We start from the raw sequence: 21,395 nt of genomic DNA on the forward strand, positions 1-21,395 counted from the left end.
CGTCCACATTGCCTTTGTCTTTAAGACCGCAAATTCTCACATGTAAAGCGCGCACCCTTCTCCTCTGCTCCTCCTCTAGTGTCTGGTTAATGATGTTGGGTGTGGACGTGGGCGTTATCTCCTTGTCTTTTCCTTTCTTGGCCACCTTGATCCATTTCTCGGCTTCGTCCGCCTTCTGTTGGGTTTTTGTAAGAACATCCAGCCAAGAAGTCGTCATTTCTTTGTGCTGTTCTTCTCCCTCTTTGATGGCCCGTACTTGTTCCTTGATCATGTTGATTTCTTCAATTACTGAGGGTTGCAGTTCGCCCTCTTCCAGTGCGTTTCTTGATCAGGTTTCGGCGAGTTCTTTCTTGAGTGACGTGATCTCTTCCTCTTGGGTCGTCACTCGGTCTTCAAGCATGCTTATCTTGTTCTCTTGGATTCGCACACATCCTTCGAGAATGTTTATTGTGCCCTAGAGATTGCGGTTCATCTTGGTGATGGTCTCCGTCATTTCCTCTTTGCATTTTCGAATGGCATCCTCTAGGGGGTCGGCTTTTTCGTTCGTCTTCCTCATGCTTGATCGTGGTCCGCAAGGGGGTTAGATGCGCGTGTGCACCTACCCTAGTAGCGGGCACGGCAATTGGGCGTGTGGAGTCGTCGTCCGCAAGGGAGTCGCTAGATGCACGTGTGCACCCCCACTAGCGACGGTCTCGACGAGTGGTGGAGCGCGAGGCGGTACGGCTCGGGGGGCGAAGCGATAGCTATAGGTTGGAGACAGAGAGAGAGAGAGAGAGAGAGAGAGAGAGAGGGGGGGGGGGGGGGGGGGGGGGGGGAAGTATGGTAGATAGGGTGGGGGGAAGGGGGGCGGGCCAAAAAAAAATAAAAATTACTCCCTACGTGTAGAGGATGGATGTCCTACGCGTGCGAGAAAAAACAAGGGGGGGGAGACATATTACGCGTAGGAGAGGGGGGGGAGACATACTACGCGTAGGAGATGGGGGGGGGCTAGGGCAACGGGCGCGCGGGGGGGGGGGGGGGGGGGGGGGGGGGGGGCACAGCAGGGTGCCATAGAGTTGCAGCACGCGAACAGGGCAGGGCAGTGGGGGGGCAGGGCGACGTGCGCGCGAGGGCGGGCGCGATGATGCGGCTCAGACAGCGAGGGGCAGAGGCGGGGGGGCAGTGAGGAGGGGGGGGCCAGAGCGCAAGTCAGGCGGCAGCAGCACAGGAGCGCGAGGGGTAGCGCGAGCAGCACAGCAGCGCGAGCAAGGTAGGGCGGGAGAGAGAGAGAGAGAGAGAGAGAGAGAGAGAGAGAGAGAGAGAGAGAGAGAGAGAGAGAGAGAGAATGATATGAAATGAAATGATATATTAACGTCGATACTGTGTAGCTCCTCTCCTCAATCGCGGTCTAGATCTCCCTAGCTCCAGTGCTCGGTCTATGAGAATGCAAGTAGTGGTAGTATGAGTGTGGGGAGAGCTCTGCAATGGTGGCTGATCCAATGTGTGTCCAACACCTAGTGTAAAGAAATCTATAATCTGTCTGTGGGACTCTCTCTCCAGCTCTCCTTAGTAAAGTGTCTCTATGCCTCTGAAACTCAAGTAGATATAGTCCAAGACATTTGTGATCCTCATAACTCATGACCCTAGATAGAGGCCCAAAACCCTCTCTGAATAGACATTGAAAACGGCCTCGTCTCTCATAGTACACTGTGCAATGACATATGTAATGTAACTTTGTCTCTAGCTCTAGAAGCGGCATATCCTACCATCTACTGGTATTCCTCTGAATCTGCCAGTCTCAATCTCGAGCTGATGTGAGGATGTGCGTATCTGGCCAATGGCACAACGCAAACCATGAGAAAGATGTGCGTCCATATAGCTAGGTCGAATCACAAACCCATCCCTTGTGAGGTGGAGAAGATGCTCTCTATAGAAAGTCATCTTCATGCCCAACTCCTGTACCGGCTCTATCCATGTCCTCCTTGTGTCGAGCTAGATCTCCACCCTTGTCACAGACATCAAGGGTGCCTGTAGAGAGTACTGAAAAGGAGGCAGCCTGTCCATGGTGAAACCATGATGTCATCTGTGCATACGAGCATGATGTATCCCCCTGTAGAGCTAACTGTTTGGAGGACTCTAGGGCCAATCTGGCATATCTATCTCTATTAGTATCCCATAGGCTGTGTACAAAGGAGACTGATCAGGTCAGCGCCTCAATCTCCATAGGGGGGGTAGCTAACTCTGCTTGAATGATATCATGCGGTATGGAGGCCTTGACTCTAATAAGCCAAGAGACCATAGATACCAAGGGCCTCTCCATACTTCTCCAACCGTCGTGGCCTACAGAAGGTCCCCAAACCTGCACCCCATATAGCATAGTAGAGGCAACCGAAGTATCAAAGAGCCATAACTTTGTCCTAGGTTCCTGGAACTGAACGTGCAAACACATCCTCTTCAATCCTCCCAAAGCCGCATAAGCTCTAGTCAATCTAGTCTCTGCTACTCTTCTCAAAGAAAATCTCGGCCCAGTAAACACTACCCCTAGGTAAGTGTATGCATCTGTATACTCCACAATCTCCTGACCATATGTGAGAGCATGTGCTGATCCCCCGATCCATTGTAGTGTGGTGTTAAACACCATAACCTTAGTTTTACCAAGGTTTACACACAATCCACTATCCTGCAAATCTGTGTAGTGCATCCAAATGTCGTTGCATACCCTCTGGTGAGTCAGATATCAACACAATATCATTAGCATATAACAACAATGGGATCCACGTCCCTGCCAGTTGGGCACCTCTGTCACCCTCTCTGTCAATGTAATCAGACACCTCATCAAAATACATACCAGATAGAGTAGGAGACAATGGGCAGCTCTATTTCACCCCAATAGTTGATTGAACTAAATCAGATACCCCTTTCGGAGTGCATACATGTCCCATCACTAATCTGTACAAAGCCATAATCCCCCAAATCAACTCTATGGGCACCCCCATCTCTTGCAGTCTGCGCATCAATCGAGCTCTCGGTACCGTGTCAAATGCTTTGCAAAAATCCACAAAGTTACAATAAATCCATCTCCCATGTGACCTGCCCTCGTCAATGATGGCTCTGAGTGTCACACACACTTTTTTTTGTAAATCAATTTGATTTAACTATTTGTGGGAAACCTCAAAGAGAGGAACCCACCCGAAAGATGTACAAGGAAAGGAACACAACAGTGTTCAGCTGTACAAAATATCTAAAAGCATTCATAAGAAAGCTGATGTATCTCTGCCGTGATATCACCAACTTCCAAGGAAAACCACAGAGACTGCCGAAGGGAAATCTTGAAGAAAGGTAAAGGATCCGTGTGAATGCTATGGAACATACAGCCATTACGCTGTCGCCACAGGCTCCAATATGCCCAAAACCTGACCCACATGAAGAAGGGTGCAAAGCACTTCAACGCCGGCGAGAAGATACCCAAAACCCAAAACAGCTTATGGAAGACCGTCGAAGGAAAACGTAACCGCATACACGTAGATACCCGACGAAGGAATTCTCGAGTGACACTGCATTCCCACAAGAGGTGACAAACATCCTCCTCGGCAGATAAGCAACGGACACATGATGAAGGGCGGATACGGCGCTTCCGAAGAAAAGTACCCACTGGGAGCACACCAAGTAAACACCACTACGGATATATACAAACATGAAGATCCACCAACGGCTACTAAATATCCACTCCAGCTAAGCCTATCTCTGAACTGTGGTGGTGGTGTGCTGGCTATGGTGTCCACTGGACCACCACCCGTATCCCTGCCACGTGTCACCGACAAGGCGAGAGAGTCCGTCCAGTGTGAAACCCGGCCCAGTTGTAACTAATTGCGTGTCTCGTGCCAATGACACTGTAGCCCTGCTACAGGGGTCCCGCCACAAGACCACTCACCGTCTCGGCGAGAGAAAAAATTGAAACTACTAAAAGATCTTAAGACTGCAAAAATTAACCACTACTGCACTGCCATGGTAAAAAGACTGGACTGCAAATAGATGCATTCACCCAAGAGAAAGAGTAGTCGCCACAACCGCACCTGGAGTGTCAGTCTTTGAAGGTGGAGCCATCAAATCAATGGTGGGATTTTGCGGCTGGACTAGAGGCTACTGGATTGTGTTGTCTACAAACTGGCCGCCTATGTAAGGAGAATCCACCTGCTGCACTACAGATGGAAGCACTTGGCCGGTAGTATACTGAGGACGCCAGCAACACAACCATGGAGGTGTGCACCAGCAACGCCGTCACAGCAAGGAACGCTCTACATGTGTGTCATATGGCCCGACGACTAAGACCCCTGAGGATACTGCTGAGGATAGTATTGGAATGGAGTTTGTGTGTAGGGTCTCATAAATTGCGGAGAAGGACCTGTCGCAGCATACCCGACAGGAGGCTGTCCCTGAGTCCTTTATCTAGTCCATCCATACCCCATGCCCACACGAGCCTGGGTAGACCTATCTCTATGCATGTAGCAGGCTACAGTGTCACTTTCACAGGACACTCAGTTAGTACAGCTGGTCTTGTCTGGTTCACACTGGACGGACTCTCTCGGCTGGGCTGGGCAGTGACACGTGGCAGGATACGGACGGTGGACGGTGGTCTAGTGGACATCATGGCCAGACACCACCACCACTGAGTTTGGAGATAGACTTAGCTGACTTGACATTTATGAGCCGTTGGTGGCTCTTTATGATTGTACATGTGAGTAGTAGCTGTTGGGCCAGGATCATCATCTTCTTTTACATCGGGTCCAGCATCGTCGTTAGGAGCAGAGAGTCTATACACAGAGCACTTATTCACCATCCCTGCACATCTAAGCCTCGACACCCCCATTGTACCTGTGAGACCTGGGCTGGAGCTAAGGGTGCTGCCAAGCCAGATTCTGTATCAGTTCTTTGAGATAGTCGAGTCATATGTTCTGGTCTACTGTTGTGTCTTTGTGAGCTCAGTTGATGTCTATTGTTCCCTTTCTTTTCAGTCTGTTTGAGTGAGATTGTCACGCACATTGCACTGAGGACCACCGACTGTAGAGAGCACGACACATTATCCGCGCTACAATGCAAAAGCATTTCTCAAAATCCTTGTACCTGTGCTTTATGGTTGTCAATCATTCGGGACTTTATCTTCAACGCTTGTTCCAATGCAAAAATAGTAGCATCCTGATCGGTGATGGCACTCTCAGCGACTCGCAGAGATCACTGCATAGCTGCGTATGTGGCGGAGTGACGCTGGTGCGTAGCAGCTAACTGCTCTGTTCCTAGCTTTATGTTGGCGATAGCATTCCTAGAATCTTGTAATATCTTCTGAGAAAGCTCAAAAAGAGAAGTAGAGTCTACCACCCTTGAGATGCAACAGACGTGAGGTACTGGAGGACGCACAAGTGGCACAGCTGTCGAGCTAGGAGTAGGTATGGGTTTAGTGTGTACAACGGGTGTAGTAGGTACATCTGAGATGGTTGGTGTTGATGGGGTGTGAGATATATGGACTGTAGTGGGGGTGAATATGGGAGAAGAAGGGAGAGGAGGCTATGAAGGATAAGCAGCCGAGTCGTCATGAAGAGTGGAAGTAGACAGTGGTATAGTAGAACAAGGGATGGGAGTAGAGAGAGAGCATCGCGGAAGATGCGTCACCCTTGTCTGCTGGCTCTCTGACATTGGCAATGAGTGTAGAGACTCTACTGAGTCCTTAACCACCTTTGCTTTGATCTTCTTTTTCTTGGTTACTTAATGATCAGTCTAAGTACTTAGAGATTTTGTTTTCCGGTGCGAATGCTCTGGTTGCGTACATCATCCACTTCGTCAGGGGTAACATGGATATTTATGAATCACGCCAAGAGAGGTGCTCCAAAACAGTTGAGCTCAACTGCACAGACTGCACCTCGGCCCGAAATCGTTTGGCCGAAGACTGTAAGGATGTAAAGAGAATTTGGTGGAATCCACAGGGTAAGGTGTGGATCAAACAGTAAAGGCAGTCCAAGTGGGCAGGTCACATTTCCCCTTATCTGCTTTCGCATCTCTAGCCAGAAAATAGTACCTAAAGATTGCCAGGAGCTGTTTGCTCCTTTCGTACTCTGGATGATCCGCACCAAGCATCTCTTGACATGCCTGAATTGTTGCATCCTTAGACAGTTGAGTAAAGGTTCGTGTAGCCGGCTTCATAGATGGAAAGCTGGCCACACCCATGGCATGGCCAAGCCGTGTAGGAGTGAGTTTGTGGCCCCTTACCTTGGGAAAATTTTTTAAAAGTTCATGGATCATCTCAACAGGAACAATGGTTGGTAGATCGCTAGCAGCGAGTGCTGTGAGACCTAGAGTCTGTAGCTGAGCACTTGAAAGGACCTCGCATAGAGATGGTCGAGGCTGTTGTAGATAAAAATCCAATGAGAATTTTGAGCGACGTTTAGATGTTGAAGGCCTCCTGATCTCATGAGTGATGACTTGATTTTTTCCTTTCTTTTGACCTCCTTTCGGATGTTCCTCTCAATCGCTGGAAGCATCCGAGTTATAGTTATCTTCAGAATCCGACGTTGAGTCTGTTGGTGAAGCGTTGTAACTTTCATTGTTGGGGTCACTTGAAGTGATGTCCTTGAGGCCGTTGCTACTTTTTTTTGAGTTGTCATCACTCACTGACCTTGCAGCCACAGCTGGCTTTTTTCGCAATGCTGCCATTCGCCATTACTTGTTAGTACCTACCATATCAACCGAGAGAGAGGGAAAGCGCTAAGGTTAAAGGTAAGGCAAGGGGCGAGGCAGAAGAGGGTAAAGTGGTAGGCTATATTGATGATGAAGGGGCGTGTGGGTTGGGTGGGGGCGATGAGAAAAGGGTAGGTCGGAATTGGGCAAGGCGAGGGAAAAGAGTAGGGTCGAGGATGTAGAGGGTAGGGGCGATTTCTGGGAAGGGCGAGGGCAATTGGAGAGGGGTGAGGGGGTTACGGTAGGGGCGAAAGGAGATGGGAGAGAGGTGATTTGTGAGGGTAGGGGCAAGGGAGACTGGGTAGGGGCGAGGGGGTTAGGGTAGGGACGAGTGAGATTGGGTAGGGGCGAGGGGAGGGGCGATTAGTGACTGTAGGGGCGAGGGAGATTGGAGAGGGGCGAGGGGTTGGGGTTGGGGTAGGGGCACAAGGAGAGGGTAGGGGCGAGTGAGATTGGAGGGGGGCGAGGGGATTAGGGAAGGGGGCAAGGGAGTTGGGGTAGGGGCGAGTAGGTAGGTTATGGGCGAGAGAGATCGGAGAGGGGCGAAATTAGGGGTGAGGGAGTAAGATTAGGGGGCTAGGGAGTTAGATAGTGAGGAAGGGAAAGGGATTTCAGGCACCACCCATACGTCCAAATGGTAGAACAACAGAAAACGAAACATATGATGAATTTGAATAACTAAGTAGAGTAGAAGATGGCTCTTTTTTGGTGATTTCCCTACCATGAGATTTCACCCGGTAAAGCAAAGCATGGTGAGGAAATGATGAGCCTTAGCAATCTGGAAAGCCCCAGCTGTTGAGGGTGGAGGAGATGAGGACAATAGTGAATATCAGAATTAATGTGGGGATCGAATGTACTCTAAGAGATAGATGGGGTGGTACAACATTTGGCAAATGAATTAGACACTGCTATGTGCACAAGGGGAACAAACAGAAACTTAATTTGCATGTGAAGTGAAGACCACAATCTGGAAAAGAATAGTACAACAGCGGCTATGCATATTTCTTAAAAAAGGGACATCAGGGAAGGGAAGTGGTAAATCAGTTTAAGATGAGAAGGCTTTATGAAAAAAGAGAGAAGTACCCAATTAAACAGATAGAGACCTCAGTGCCACTAAATAAAGGTACAAATCCAATATAAAAAACGGAGAACGTTGCATGAGAGAAGACAATGCGTCTATTAAACAAAGCAGGAATCAATTGAAAAACTTGCGGGGCAAAAGACAGATGTAGTTATCAGAAGAACGTTGTTGAAACAGTAGGCAAGGAGAAAAGTGAGGCAAAGACTGTGATGAAGACAATGAGAGAGGTGAGGTGAATCGTTAGCAGGTTTGTAGGGAGCACACTGCGTCTAATGCTAGACTGAACGAGGAAGAAGACACGCTGTAAGTTAAGTACTACTGGGGATTACTCTGATGATTTATGATGAGAGGTGGTAGCGTTTGATCCTGGAGCCATACTAGCGGCAAAGAAGCACCCTCCAAAGTCGCTAGCTGGACCGCACCTTGTGGCAAAATTTGTTGTACCATGTATGGTCCTTGCCATGCTGGGACCAACTTCTTTTCTTTTTTTTGATATCTAACTTGATAGAGTAGTACGAGTGTTCCTTGCACTATTTTCGGCTTGCGAAGGTGGCGATCATGCCATGCTTTCCGATGAAGCTGCTCTGCTTGCAGCGCTTGAGAAGCGAGTCTGTGGTTTTCTTCCAACAGGGAGAGCCAAGAGAGGTTGGCCGAGGCAGTCCCAGCTGTGACCCAGAGGCTACCCACCCTAGAGGATCCAGAGTTGAACTCGAAAGGAGCAATAACTTTCAAACCAAAAGCCAGTTGAAAAGTAGTGTAGAGCGTTGTTGCTTTGCAAGAAGTGCGATACGACCAGACAGTGTCGAGGATTGCTTGAGACCACGAAGCCGGATGCAAATGACAAGCTTTACGAAGTAGAGCAACGAGAAATTTGTTGGTGCTCTCTGCCTGGCCATTTGCTCTGGGATAGTAAGAGCCGACTTGCGATGGAAGATTTTGTAGGTGCCGAGCAATGTGGTGATCAAGTCCTTCACAAAATGACTGTCTCTATCACTAGTGATCTCCAAGGGGCACCCAAGCCCGCAAAGTGTATTCTCATACAAGAACTTTGCTATTGTCAAGCTAGTGCAATCTATTGTTGCCAGTACTTATACCCACTTGGTTGCATAATCCGTAGCCACTAGGAGATACTTTCGATAACTTGGTTGAGTCGGTGGAGAAATTGGACCCACAAAGTCCAAACCCCATCTTTCAAATGGAAACCATGCCATGGATACCTGGAGGGGACGGTTGAAGTGCTTACTCGGTTTAGGGGCACATTGCTGACATATATCACACACTTTTACATGAGCAATGGTATCCGGAAACACATATGGCCATCATAAGCCACTCTGGAGAATTTTTTGAGCCGTGATGTGACCAGGATAATGGCCACCACTGGGACTACTGTGGGCTTCCTCTAAGATATGCTCCACTTCATGGGGGAGACACATCTTCTCAGAACACCATCTGGTCCAGCCTTATAGAGCTGACCGCCAATCAGAGTGAAGGGTCAAGATTTTGAACAATAACCTTCTCTTCTGCAATGGAGAAGCATTTTCTGGGAACATGCCAATGGATAACAAATACAAAACATCCCCGTACCACTCTGGAGTGATATCCACCTTAAAGAAACTGCTATTTGGAAAGTCGTCCTCAATACTAGTAGCTCCCTCACCTGTGTGAACGTGAGAGAGATGGTCAGCCAGGACGAAGTACCCTTCGAAATCGAAGTCTTGGAACAGAAGGAGCCACCGCCAAACCCTGCTTGCAACTTGTGGCTTATTTAGCAAATAACGGAGAGCATGATGATCAATAACTGTAAAGTGAACCCCTTATAAATAGTGTGGAAATTTTTGAAGAGCATTAACATTGGCCAAACCTTCCCTCTCGGTAGTGTTGTAATTGCGCTTAGCTTTAGTGAGCAACATGCTTGCATAATGAATGGGACGATCTAGATTGAACTCTTCACTAGGCTGAGTGAGGACAACACCCACATTTGTCTAACTAGCATCAATATGTACATGGAAAGTTAGAGACCAATCTAGGGCTACTAAAATAGGGGCTTCAGTCAGGTGTTTTTTTTAGGTAAGCAGAGGCTTGGGCTTCAGCCATGGACCAGTGAAATGGTACAGCAGCATTGGTCAGGCGGGTGAAACATCTGCATACATCCTAATGAATCTGCGATGATAACCTATATGGCCTACAAAGCTTTGAACACCTTTAGGATTGATAGTAGGAGGTATACAGTTGTTTCCCCCCCTATGGAGATTGAGGCACTTACCAGCTGAGTTTTCTTTGTACACAGCCTATGGGATACTACTAGAGATAGATATGCCAGGTTGGCCCTAGAGTCCTCCAAACAGTTAGCTCTACAGGGTGATACATCATGCTGGTATGCAGAGATGACATCATGGCTTCACCTTGGACAGTCTGCCTCCTTTTCAGTACTCTCTATAGGCACCCTTGATGTCTCTGACATGGGTGTAGATTACTAGACTCATTTGTAAGGATCTCATCCATTTGGACACAAGGAGGACATGGATAGAGCCAGTACAAGAGCTGGGCACGAAGATGGCTTTCTATAGAGAGTATCTTCTCCACCTCACAGGGGATGGGTTTATGATTCGACCTAGCTATATGGACACACATCTTTCTCATGGTTTGCGTTGTGCCATTGTCCAGATACGCACATCCTTACATCAGCTCGAGATTGAGATTGGCAGACTCAGAGGGATACCAGCAGATAGCAGGATATGCCGCTTCTGCCATCTAGAGCTAGAGACAGAGTTACATTACATATGTCATTGCACATTGTACTATGAAATACGAGGCCGTTTTCATTGTCTATTCAGAGAGGGTTTTGGGCCTCTGTCTAGGGTCATGAGTTATGAGGATCAGAGATGTCTTGGATTGTATCTACTTGAGCTACACAAGCATAGAGACACTTTACTGAGGAGAGCTAGAGAGAGACAGATTACAAGTTTCTTTACACTAGATATTGAATACCCAGAGGAGTCGCAAAAGGAGCAGCAAAGGATATTCCGACACGAGAATCTCTATTTGAGGTGTGTTCGGTAGAAGGAATTTGAGTTTCTCTACGGAGAAGAGGTTTTCTGATGGTCGTTGATCATTGAGTACGCTATGTGCTTTTACCATTACAATAGCAACTTTTGGTTGCAGTATATGTTTCTCCATGAGCAGGTCAAGTAGCATTTACACGCTGCTGGAATAAATTCGAACTATTCTGTTCGTAAGAATATAATTCGCCAACCGTTTCAAAATGGTAAGAATTACATATGGGAGAACATCCCTGAGAATCAAAGAGGGTTCGCTCTATTGTGAACTAGGTTTGAACGTACGTTCAGAAAATGCTATGGCTAGAATCCTATCTGCCTGAGATTTTGCAAGGCGTCATTGATGCTTGCAAGGAGGAAAAGATTGGAAGGAAGTGCGCCGTGCACAAGGAATCTTCAGATTGGAACTGTCTGCCTACGTTGAGCGACGGCCCGAAACAAGAACTTTCTTTAAGGTGATCACACACTTTGTTTGTGAAGCAAGACATCAAGATTAATACTCTTATGATTTGGGCATTCCCTATGTGGGAGGACACAAGAGGTTTAATATCCTCATGACTAATAGCGCAAGGTTATGTGCAAGGACATAGACCTAAATTTATTTTTAGGAAGATGATTCTTCTCGGGATTGAGAAGGTGGAATTGAGTTAACAGATTCTCGGAAAGACGCGAATGAAGAGTTCTTACATGGCTCGTAAGTTTAATGAATGGTAAAGGATATCCTCGAGGTACTAGAGGAAGGACATGAACCGGTAAGGTAAGTATTGAATTATTGAATTTTTGAATTTCTGTTTAGTTTAATTTTTAAGTTCTCTTTTGAGAAAGGACCAGCTCAACTCACCATTGAGCAAGAATTGAAATTTTCCGGTTTCTCCCCGGCAGTTCAGTTGGACCTCTCCAGTTGAGGACAACTATTTATAAGTGAGAGGGATGTTGCTAAATTGGCTTTATCTGACAGAAAAATAATTCTAAATGAATTATTGGATTTATAAGTGAGAGGGTTTTCTCGCTTGGAACACCAAGAAACTAATTCTAAATGAATTATTGGAATTTTAAGTGAGAGGGTTTTTCTCACTGGAGACATCCGAGTACAGAGTATTCCTAGTGCGTCATTCAAAGTAATGACGGGAGCATTGTGAACGGGGATATCTATAAGGCCACCAAGAACAGGTATTTCTGATGCGTCACATCGGATGGGTGACAGGGAGCATCAGGAAGAAGTATCCGACCATCCGGGAACGGACATCTCTGATGTGTCATAGGATGGGTGACATAGAGCATCGTGAAGGAGATTGTACCGTAAGTTCGGTAGGAAAGGACTAGGTGATGGGTATTCCTGATGCGTCACAAGGTGGGTGATGGGTGTATCGGAAAGGGGATATCCATAGTCGAGAGGAAATCCGAACTGGAAAAGAGGAATACGCGTAAAGACGCAAGCAAAAGAATAAAGATGGGTTTTGAGAAGCTTTTCTTAAAAAGCGGAATATTTTAACGAGTTTTTCGGGGAGAGCAGACGCTTTCCCGCGAGGAATCTATGTTTGCATTGCATTCGTGCATGTGGTTGCATCCAGGGATGCCTGGGAAGTGCTGTGAAAGCATTGTTTTTAACTTATAAGGTTTTATTGAGTTTTTGGGCAGGTTCATACCAATTTTAAAAATATGCCGGCCGTCCACTTATAAGTGGGCAGCCACTTAGAAAATAAAGCAACAAAACCAGCCAGCGAATTCTCTCTCCCTATTTCGGGTCGAACATTATTATTAAAAAAAAAAACGGCCGCAATCTCTCCGCGAGCAATTATTCGTGCCGTGGTGAAGGAGCTATAAAAGCACCACATGCCCTCACTGAAGGAGGTTACCAACGCCAGCAAGAGAAGACTCTACCGCCAGAAGACGCGAGAGATCGCGCGAGACTAGGAAGCACGGAAGTCGCTTTTACCGCGCAAGAGCGGCAGGTATCTATTGTGGATTCGCCATACGAATTGTTGTCGCGTGTTTGCGTGTGTGTTTGCAGGTACTTCATCGCGAAGGAGAAGCGAGAAGGCTTTGGCCTACGCTTGGGAGTTCCAGGAACGGAATTCGGAAATTGTCTGCGGAGTCTCGACTCCGAGTACAGACGGAAAAAGGATTGAGAGCTCGTCTCTCGGATTTTCCTTACGGGAAGGAACGGCCATGGAGTCAGAGATTTAGAACGGAGGGGTTTTCTCCGGTTCTTGTCCTTGTAAAAAAATTCTCCCTAATAAAGAATTCTCTTTAAGGGGGGGGACCAGCCCATCTTCTGGTCCCCAGTACTGTGTCGATCTTCTCACTCTCTCTCTCTCTCTCTCTCTCTCTCTCTCTCTCTCTCTCTCTCTCTCTCTCTATTTATTTCTCTCTATATCCTTTGGCTTCAGTATTAAGTGATAAATTCTATTTATCCGAGTATATTTTATATTGTTATGCGCTCCCGTTTGTGACAGCCACCATTGCAGAGCTCTCCCCGCACTTTCTATCACCACTGGCATTCTCATAGACCGAGCATTGGAGCTAGGGAGGTCTAGACGACCGTGATTGAGGAGAGGAGCTACACAGTATCGACGGAAACTACACTAGAGGATTCAAGCCATACTTTCTCGATGTCCAGAGTGCAGATGAGGATGGATCTCTACCATATGTCCCCCCCCCCTCTCTCATTGTACTACACATTGTACTGGGCACCTTTTGTATTAGCTGGCATATCCATATAGTCCCAGCTTGTTGTAGTTGTATTTTTGTTTTAGTTCTTTTTGATTCTGGACATGGTATCAGCTTCACTATGTTGTAACAACTGGGTCTCGTAGGTCATTTTGGCCTTTTGAAGACGTTAATATATCATTTCATTTCATTTCTCTCCAAATACTGTATCAGATTCACCAATTGTAACTTTCTGGTTGCATAGGTCACTTTGGCCTGAAGACGTTAACATAACATTCTCTCTCTCTCTCTCTCTCTCTCTCTCTCTCTCTCTCTCTCTCTCTCTCTCTCTCTCTCTCATAAGAGAGAGAGAGAGAGAGAGAGAGAGAGAGAGACCTAGTAGACAGCAGTCCACTCTTTTGATCATAACTTCTTCATCCGAACTCCGATTTGGGTGATCTATAGCCTCAATCAAAGAGCACGAAGTCCTCTACGCATTGATGTAAAGACAGAAATTTTCAGAGTTATGGAAGACGTTTCTGTAGCAGCATTTCCGAAGTGAACAGGTTCAACAAAATTGATTCTCATCTCTTATTTTACATACAATGTCTTCCGGCACTCGCAAGGGTTCTTCTTCTTCAACAAGGTCCACAACCATTGTGGAAAATGATCCAAAATCTCCTAAGTGTGGAGATAGCAACACAACCACCCAACCAACGACATCGGAAACCATGATCGTGGCGTACTTGGTATCATTGCAAGAGACCGTAAACAAACAAGGCGAAGACTTACGAGCACTTGCAATGGAGAATGGCACACTAAGGGTACTTGTGGTTGAGAATGAGAATCTCAAGAGGACACTTGAGATGCAAACAACACGTTTGATGCAACTTGAAGAGGAATTCAAGGAATGTAAACGCTCTCTTGTGGACTTGAATGCTTTGAAGGAGCGGATGAGCAAAGTAGAGCATGACCATGTATTGAAAGAGGAGAAATTTGACACTATGAGCCGGGATGTATGCGACATGAAAAATGTATGCACAAACAAGTCTTGGGCTGATGTATGTGGTAGCAATGTGGTTTCTAATTCCTCACTCATGCAAGCTATGGTTCAAACAAAGAATGTTGAGAATGAGGATGTGGAGGAGTTGAAGGAACGGGAGCGACGTTCCAAGAACATTGTTTTTCATGGAATTCCCGAAGAGAAGTTAGAGACACCTCCTTCTCTTGCCATTGTTATTGAAGATTTCTTCAAAACCCACTTTGGCATGTCCGGAGTTATGGTCTATGGAGCACATAGAGTGGGGAAGCAAGGAGCTCCTCGCTCGGGAGAACGGCCAATTGTATGCACCATGCCGGATGAGACCAAGCGAAAGATTATCCTTGATAATAGTTGGATCTATTTGAGGGATACAAAATGTTTTGTATGTGAAGATCGCACTATTAAGCAACAAAATATGCGTCGCAAGGCATATGAGGAAAAGAATAATAAAAACAAGGAGATCTCTCATGAAGAAAATGTGCCCAAGGAGAAGGCAAGTCTCTCAAGCAAATAGGGATGCGTGACCTATGAGACCGAGTTACAATTGAAAATATGCTTTTGGAATTGTAATGGATACCCATGGAATGCGGGGGTTGGCATTGATGAACTAACAAGCAAAGCCGATGTTGTACTTCTTGTTGAAACTTGGGAGCATGATACACAAAGGATTAACGGCTTGGAGGATTACAATGTACATTCATTGATGTGGTCAAAGAATCTCAAGCAACGAAGAGGACAAGGAGGGTTAGCATGTATGGTTAAGAAAGGATTGGAAGATTTTGTATCAATTGTGAAAGATGACAAGTACAAACGTTATGTATGGTTGAAAATTATGACACCAAAAAGAGCACCCATTTTTGTAGCCGGTTGCTACATTCCTCATCATGATTCCCCCTTTTATGCTTGCATGGATAGAGATCAACCATTTTCTGATTTGGAAGAGGACATTGCTTATTTCAAAGGTGAAGGTGATGTTATTGTATTTGGGGATATGAATGCTCGCACAAAAACATTGCAACATGATACTCAACAATTTGATATGCCATACATTTCAAGGGAGTTGGAGGAAGTTCACTTGTATGATCGTACTTCAATGGATGAGAAAGAGCCGGATCACTATGGAAAGTTACTTTTACACATGTGTAATAGCACGGATATGCTCATTGCCAATGGTGTATCTTTGTGGAGTGGAACCAATGGATTTACATGTAGAAGACATAATGGGGATAGTGTGATTGACTATATGCTACTCTCTGAAGCCATCATGTATCGCATAAAGAGTTTTATGTTTGGTTAATGGACCCCGGAATCCGACCATCGCACCTTATGTATTGACCTTTCATGTGGAGAAGCAACTAAGCATGATAATCTCAGCCAAAGGAAAGAGAAGTTATCACTATGTATGGATTTCAAACGGGCACCAATGTACATTGAAATGGTTGAGCAAAAATTATGGATGACAAAGCTTCAATGTGATGCACCATTGGAAACTAAATGGGAAGCTTTCAAGAAAGCTATTTATTCTTGTGCGGAAGAATGCTTTGCCATAAAGCATCTCCATGGTATCAACAAAGATAGATCACACAAAAGGTGGTTTGATAAAGAATGTCAAGATGCTCGAAAGTCCTTGATAAAGCTTGATGCAACTATGGACAAAGACAACTATCAAAGTCATTTGCATGCATACAAGGCATTGATTCAAAAGAAGAGAAGAAGATGGGAAGTAAAGCAACAAGAATTTCAAGTCCAAGAAAAGGCACATGCATGTGGAAGATTTTGGAGAAACTTGAGAGGCAAGCGGGTTGAGAATTTTGGTAACTTGAGTCTAGTGGATATGTACACACATTGTAGGCAATTATATGAGCAAGAAAATACTGAAAAAATGCCATTTTATGGTTCACTCCCATGTATGCCGTCTTTTTTTACTATTGAGGATGTATGTGGTGGGCTTGAAAAGTTGGCCACTCGCAAAGCGGGAGATCTTCAAGGTATCAAGCCGGAGATGATCAAATGGACGGGAGATTTTACCCATGAGTGGATGCGTGATATGTTCAACCTTGCACTTTAACACGGTATGCCTTATGATTGGAGTACTAATTGGGTTAAGCCTTTGCATAAAGGAGGGGATGTAAAGAATGTAAGCAACTACCGGACTATAATGATTGGGTCTCTTATGGCAAAGTTGTTTGGGTGCATAATGGAGATGAAATTGAGTGATTGGGCTGAAGAGAATGACAAGCGTATAAAGGGACAAGCGGGTTTTCGTCGATGCCATAGCACCATTGATCATCTTGTCACTCTTCGTGTTCTCATGGAGGAAAGTCGGTTGAAAGGCAAGCGATTGTATTGTTGTTTTGTGGACTTTAAGAAAGCCTTTGATATGATTCCACGTAACAATTTGTGGAGAAGGATGGAAGAACTCCAAGTGCCAAGTGAGTTTATGCTTGCGGTTTCTCGAATATATGAGAAGGTGATTTGTCAATTGCGCATGGGAAGAGAAATTTCAGAAATTTTTGTAAGCACTATTGGGGTTAAATAAGGATGTCCATTGTCACCAACTCTCTTTGGTCTATGCATCGATCAATTGGAACAAATGGTACTTGACTTTATGCAAGAAGAAGGCATTGAAGAGGTCACTATTTGCAATGCGGTAATCATGCTTTTGTTGTATACGGATGATGTAGTGCTTCTAGCACACACTTTAGAAGATGCACAAAAGCTTATGGTTGTCCTTGAGAACTTTTGCTTGCATAGTGGGCTGATTGTAAATGAATCCAAAACAAAGGTTATGCTTGTGAAAACCAACCATAAGGAGAAGCCATGCATTGTGTACAACAACAAGACACTTGAAGTTGTTGAGAGCTTTAAGTACCTTGGCCTTGAGGTTCCATCCAATCACAAGTGGCATGAATGTGCTATGCGTCGTTTGGAAGCGATAAAGAGCATATTATGCATTTAAGAACATGTGTAATGCGGGAAACATCAAGTGTTGGGTTCTCAAGAAGTATCTTTTTGATGCATTGGTGACACCGGTTCTTCTTTATGGAGTTGAAGTGTGGGGCGGGAGCATCTCAAAGTCTACTTGGAAAGAGTTTGAGAATGTCCAAAAGCGTTTTCTTACAAACTTTCTCCAAGTTAAGACACAAACACCATATATGCTCCTACTTCTTGAGTCGGGATCTCTTCCAATTGAGGTTATGGGCATGGAAAGGGTTGTGGAGTACATGATAAAGATACGTCAAAACCCCTCACATCGACTTCCTACAATTGCATGGGAAGCAAGCAAAAAAGTTCAAAAGGCGCATAAAAGCAAGATCTTGAGCACGGGATGGATGCAAGACATAAAGAAGTGGTTTGGGAGATGGGATGCATTACACTTGCTACATGATGCTTCAATTGACTCTCAAGTGAATGAAGCTTTTCTACAACGCCAATGTATTACGGCTTGGGAGAAATCTGGTGGGTCACGCTTCATACATTACACCACCTATATTGCCCCCAACTACAAAACCATGTTCTTCGCTGAGAGAGGAAACCGTACTCACACTTACATGCTTGAGCCTATTCCCTTGTCCGCGATACGCACTATCGCAGCAATTCGGCTTAGCTCCCATTTCCTTCGATGCGAGATAGGGCGTTGGGGCAATGGAGAAGAGTCAAATCGATTGTGCACATTATGCTCACTGCAAGTTCGAGAGTATGAGTACCACACACTACTAGAGTGCTCAGCTTTTGATCACATCCGAACTTGCTTCTCTCACATTTTCAGCCATAACTTAGACCTACACACTTTCCTCTCCCAGCCAAAAAGTGGGCTCTCCATTGCGACTCTCATCACTACAATTTTGGAGCATCGAGAGTCACTCATCAGCCATACACATACTACATCACATGTAACTTTGGTCCCATAGGTCATATTTGACCTCCGAGGACGATAATAAAATCTATCTATCTATCTCTGTGTGTGTGTGTGCATCCTATAGCTCTTGTCAAGAATGCTGTAGGATGCTCCGGGCTGCTATTCTCTCTGGACAATCTCTCTCTCTCTCTCTCTCTCTCTCTCTCTCTCTCTCTCTCTCTCTCTCTCTCTCTCTCTCTCTCTCTCTCTGTGTGTTTTTTGCGGCGACCAAGAATGCAGAAACAAAGTGACAAGCTTGCCTTTAGAGGATGTAGTTCCACCGTTTAATACCGTACCAACTCCCTCTAGCACCGTAATTCCCGCCTTAAAGGCAAAAGAATATTGATTAGAAGTAACAACTCCCAAAAAAACTAGCAATTCCGACACGAAACCACTCATTCCCGGTAATGCAAGAGAAGCCAACGAGAGGGTGCCCTCTTGCTTTGAATCCCCAAGCAAAGATCTTGTTAGATACCCTTTTAACCCTCTTCCCATAATCATAGGCACATACTTGTATTTTGGCAAAACAAGTGGCTTGTCCATATTTTCTCTCTCTTTTACCGGTGTTTGCCACTGTAATGGGTGGAATCTCCCATTGTTGAGCTGACTTGAGTGATAACGGATTATCTAGGGCTGATCCTCGCCTTAGCTAGGGCTTATAGCCATGTTCCTTTGCTTTCGTGTATTTCTCAACATGAAGACTGCCTGTGCGAGGTCATTGCAAGGCCAACTAGACCATTTTGTTTCTAAGGAAGCTTGTTAAAATTCTTAGAGATCGGTCGAGTGGCTTTTGTAGCTTTAAACCTAGAGAGAGAAAATCACATTTTAAGCCCAAACTTGCATTTTAATCAAGCAGAATAATGTGTGTGATCAAGAGTTTAACTTGGTGCTTGATAGCTTTATGAATTTGTCAAATTTGTGGCATATCTTATGGTCTCTTTTTAAGGCCCACATGGAGCTATCTAATGGCAAGCAACCTTCAACTCTAACATGGAAGTTTCTATATTCTGTACAAATGCCGATATCGTACAAATATGGTATACTCTAGGACTGTATTGTATGACCGTACAATACAACACACCATACAATATGAAATGGTTCTCTAGAGTTTAAAAAAAAACACAGAATAGATTTAAGCTATAGGATATAAATTGTAACACACTGTATTTTCCGCTACAAAACTAAAGTGTACTTTACCGTACAATGACAACCCTCAAGTTTTGTACACACGATTGTACCACAGGTAGGGATTTTTTTTTTCATTATTACACCTTAACATCTTTTGAGCTCCTAACAATTTAAATGTGGATATATTATGAATCAGCTCAAAGCAGAGTGTGACAATTTGGATACTATTCCTATACCTTACATTTCTTCCAAAATTTCTAATGAGTTTTATGCATGAGCTCTTATATCTTGGGAACATCATGAGGGAGATTTGAAACTTTGATGAAACCGTTTCAAGCCTTTCAAAACTTGTTTCGTACAACTTGGTTTTGAAACCTCCATGCCTACTCAAGGACTTCGTTGTAACTTGTGTCTCTATGATATACTTGTTAGTCTTGCTATAACTCTGCTCATGGTTGAGCAGACTACCACCTCCAAAGTGCAATAGAAACTGAATGATTGGCTTCAAAAAGTGATATGAAGAAACAAGAAACTAACTATATATAAACATGGACGTACTCGAGCAATATTGTAATTACAGTTAAGCTATGCAAGATAAAGATGACGATTTACGTCCTTTTTTTGGTCAAGAAAATAAACTTAAGGTTGCACAAATCCGTTTTTCATGTTTGTAGTTAATGTTTTGGTGCAATGCTCTTTACTTCACAGTTTTCATTTTGTTATTTCATTATCTCAGAATATTGGGGTGTGTATGTGGCATGTAGTGTATATCAAGAACGTAATGGCAGCATGGCATCAGTTGTAGCTTGTTTTATCAATATAAATGGGTGCTTGCTTTAGCCTTTGGTGGAAGGCACACTGAGCTCAATTCATTAACCTTGTCTCCACTCATGAACATCACAATATAAGCATAAGAGCATGAAATTTAACATGTGGCTTTGTCACTGTAGGAGTTTGAAGTTGAGGGAATGATTGCTTTTCAATTTTTGTTGTTAGAGTTCGATGTTTAGGAATTTGAAAATTGCTCTTTCACCTCCATAAACTTCTAGATCTGATGAAGATATATCATGCTCTGCATGCAGATCCTTCATGGATGGCTTATGCATGATGAACGAAGACCTCTTTATCTCCACATTAATTAGGGCTCGTTTTCATGTTGAACAATTCTCCTATTTTGGTGAATGACTGTTTAATTTGGATGGGAGTTTCTTGATGGAGGATAGACATTTTGAACATTGACTCATTGATATTGGTGGGTGAGTCATCACTATGGGAAAGTGGGAAAGTGCCAGTTGATGATATGGGAAAGTGATTTCCGCAGTCTCTTAAGGATTTGCCTACTGTCCGCTATTGGCATTTTCCTTGCAGATCATATAGAATGTTTATATAGGGTGTTGCTGCATAATGATGTAGCCACACCATTATTTCGGATAGTCTGAGCCACCTTCTCAGATTCATCAGAATCTTGGATTCTCTAATGTGCCCCTTGATAGTGGTCATGGTATTTGGGGAGAGTATTGGAGGCTGAGTGTCTATCATTACTATTTTTCACATTATAGACCCATGATTTTTTATCATGTGGTGTAAGCTGAGTGTGAATTTGGGCCTTGTACACATGATATGAGGAATGTATCACTCTTGTGCCTAATATTTGTCATCATTGTTGCTTATGCCATATTATATATCAAGCCCTTGTGATTCTGCACGCCCTTGGGTGATCTGTATTACACCATGTACTCCAACTACTGTACAATAAGTTCTCATTTGAGTGGCCATGACGTACTTCATGGCCACTCAAATACTCAATTAATGTACAATACTCAATTGATTGAGTTT

General features: G+C 44.7%; 1 protein-coding gene across 1 annotated transcript in view; it reads left to right on the plus strand.

Annotated features, from left to right (window-relative positions):
• Positions 1 to 21,395, plus strand: part of LOC147449245 (protein GAMETE EXPRESSED 2-like) — a 153,158-nt gene that overhangs the window by 37,692 nt on the left and 94,071 nt on the right. The window lies entirely within an intron of this gene.

This window comes from Adiantum capillus-veneris, chromosome 10 (genome assembly GCF_014529385.1).
Source record: "Adiantum capillus-veneris isolate H3 chromosome 10, ASM1452938v2, whole genome shotgun sequence".
Taxonomy (NCBI): Eukaryota; Viridiplantae; Streptophyta; class Polypodiopsida; order Polypodiales; family Pteridaceae; genus Adiantum; species Adiantum capillus-veneris.